This window comes from Mus pahari, chromosome 16 (genome assembly GCF_900095145.1).
Source record: "Mus pahari chromosome 16, PAHARI_EIJ_v1.1, whole genome shotgun sequence".
In the NCBI taxonomy this organism is placed as follows: domain Eukaryota; kingdom Metazoa; phylum Chordata; class Mammalia; order Rodentia; family Muridae; genus Mus; species Mus pahari.
The window spans coordinates 61,738,898-61,742,170 of NC_034605.1; the positions used below are offsets into that span (position 1 = coordinate 61,738,898).

Here is a 3,273-nt window from a genome sequence, read left to right on the forward strand (position 1 = left end):
CTGTTCTCCCCTCCCTCCCCTTTCTGCTTTCCCCTCTGGTTGGAAAGTCTACCTAGTATTGGTCACGTTACATATCTGTATAGGTTCTCTCTCTCTCTCTCTCTCTCTCTCTCTCTCTCTCTCTCTCTCTGACTATCTGTGGCTACATCTTACATCTTTCTCTTTAGCCTTCTCGAGTCAACAAGACATAATTGGAGCTTGCTCAGAAAGCTTTTCTGCAGGATTTGTCTTTGCCCTAGGACAAACACCTAGAAGGCCGAGCCCCCTCTCTAGACACACGGTAAACACAAGGCTTTGGACACAAGCTTCCCCATACATTGTAGCAGGCTCTGAATCAAAAGTCGAAGCCTCTGGGAGAGCATGGGACAAGCACTACACCTCCACACACCACCTGATGTCCCTAGCAATCAGGCACTCAGGTGATGACCTCCGCCGTTCCCCAGCCTTGAGCAGTTACCACCCAGCCTTGAGCTTACCAGTGGGTATCCGTGCACCTTTTATCTTTTGTAGACCCCTTTGACTGAGAACACTGAACACAGGAGACCTGGTCTCAGATTCAACTCACATCAATGTCCTTTAGACAAAGGATCCTGGGGAGCATCCCTCCATTACCTCCAAGGAGTGGAGAGTAAAACGGGGTCCCTAGAGGAGCAGGGTGTGGCCAGGATTTGAACCTGGGACTCTCAGTTCTAACCTAGAACCTCTTCCACCTGGGCACTGTAGGAGCATTGCTAGAAGGAGGAAAGATACAGGGCCGAGTCTCTAGGACAGAGCACATCGGGCAGCCCTCCCAACTTAAAACGTCAGCTTTAGCTCCTGCTTGTTCCTCTTGGCCTCTCCTTTCCCACTCTTGTGTGGGCCAATATGGTACCTTTTGAGAGGTTCGCCATTCGCTTCTGTTCCACACCCTGTCATTCCTGCTGAGTGCAGACCTCGGATTTCAGGATTCTCTGGTTGCTTCACAGCTGCTGATAAGTTGGTGGGTACACAGACACAATACCCCAAACCAAAATGTAAGACAGAGGCAAAGAGTGTGAGGGTCTGCGTGTTTTCTCTGACATCAAGGAAAGGGTCTGGCTGTGCTGGCTCCTGCCTCTGTGACAGAAAGACAAAGATGTTTAGTCTGGACCCAGCTCAACTGGACCTGGGAAGCCGAGGGGCTATGGCAAGCTCATTTCCTCCTGATTCAGAGAAGCAGAGACCCACACCCCAGTTCTCGGCTAGTGTTCATTCCGTCATCACATGAGGCAATGTGCTGTTTCCATGGTAATGACCATAAGAGATTTCTGGCCTCTCTGAGCACTCCATGATCCAAATCTTCTCCCATTTCCAGGCAGAGCCCATGGTGCTTGAGGGGACAGTAAAGGGACAGTTCACAATTTCCCCTAAGATGCCACTGTCTCTGGTCTAATGGAAGTAACACCTGTGATTTCTGTCTCCTCGAGTCGAGTCACAACTCCGTAGAGAACACAAAGTGCTGACCCAGAGCTTTAGCTAGGGAAACAGCCAGCTCTGGAGACATGGCCACTGACAGCACTGCCTCCTGCTGCTGCTTTCCTGAGAAGGCCTGGGGAGCCCAGATCCTCACTGACACTCCTTTGTGTTAACTGTGGCCCCTCAATGCAAATGACACAGAAAACTAAGCCTGTGGTGGACTCTATGGTGACACTGTGCTCTGGAGGCTCCTTGCACCCAATGACTGACTCAGGGTTTCACTCAGTGATGTACAGGTTGGCCATGAAGCTAAATCAGGCTTCTGTTGAGCTGGGACAGCAGAAAGAAAGAGTCAGCCACCCTCCTCAGAGAGGCATAGGACTGTTAGTGTCGGCGAGGTGTATTAGTTCCCTAGGACCGCTATCACGCAGGGACTCAAAACACAAACCATCTATCCACAGTCCAAATTAGTTTAACTCAGCTATAGTGAAGGTATCAGCAGAACTGGTTCCTTCATGAAGTTCTAAGTCAGAGAAAATGTATGTTCTCCCCACCCCCAGCCCACTAAGCTTTCCCCAGCCCCGCCCCCACGATCCTTTCTTCCATTTTCAAAGCCTTCCTTGTAGTATCTTTTATGCCATCTAATTTCTCCCTGTCTTTGTATCTGATAATAACCTTTGTTAGGCACTGGGCTCGCCCAGGCAATGCCAGCTCACCCCCACACAGGAGATCCGTGCTCTAATCATCTGCAGACAGTAACACGCACACATTCTGGGGGGCTGAGGCAGAGCATTGTCGCACCACACCCGAGAGAGCAGTGGAGAAGATTTGTGCGGGGCTGCAGAGGCAGCATCCATTGTTATCTGAGCAGCTAGGAATGTCACATATGGTGGTCCTGGAACTGTAGTCCTCAGGGGAGCAATGCCCAGGGTTGGACAAGCAGAGACACAGGGAAGCTGGTTCACATGGGGTGCCAGATTTATAGTTCATTATATAAGTGTCATTTCTGCGTGTTTGTTCATAATCACCCGGGTCAAGATAAGGATCCACGGCCGCTTTTCTTCTTGTGATTCTGGGAGATAAGTCTAAGGTTTCATAAGCACCCGGCAAGCTGTGACACACACTGTTCCGTACTTGCTATCTCCAACCTAAACTGTATGTGCCACCAAGGCCAGCTCAATATGTCTTTGTTTCTGCCATAGCCCTGGCTTAGTGACAATATGTGACAATGGAGTATAGGACATTGGCAACGAGCAGATGACTAGGACTCCATGGGGCACATCACACGGGATTCATGCTTCTTACCCCAGGCTGGACCCCGTGATTGTCAGGTGGTCCTATCACCTCTTCCTGCTCCTGAGCTTCCTACGAGGCTCCGCGCACCTCACCCATACTCACATAGGCCCTGCTGGCTTTTGATCCTGACAATATGACTGGCTGATCTTCTTGCAGCTGAAGGGACGGGACATTTCTCAGTGTACAGGGAACGAGCTGGAGAAAGCTTTTAGGGGGGGGTCGCATAAAGACTGAACATGATCCAGATTGCAGCTGGCTGCTGGGACTGACAAGCCTCACTGTGCTGCTCTTCCCTGAGACCTCTTCAGAATGTATTAAACAGTCGTGTGAGCAGGGGCTGGAGGGATGGCTCAGTGGTTAAGACTGCAGCATAGTGCTCTTACCGAGGATTCAGGTTCGGTTCCCAGCAGACACTTCACGTGGCTACCTACCTGTAACTAACAACTACCTGAAACTCCTGTTCCACAGAGTCCAGCCCCTCTACCCTCTGTGGGTGCCTACACACACACACACACACACACACACACACACACACACACACAC

The 3,273-nt window shown here is 50.7% G+C and overlaps 1 protein-coding gene across 2 annotated transcripts in view; it reads left to right on the forward strand.

Moving 5' to 3' along the window:
* Ntrk2 (neurotrophic receptor tyrosine kinase 2) overlaps nt 1–3,273 on the forward strand; it is a 318,758-nt gene that overhangs the window by 248,318 nt on the left and 67,167 nt on the right. The window lies entirely within an intron of this gene.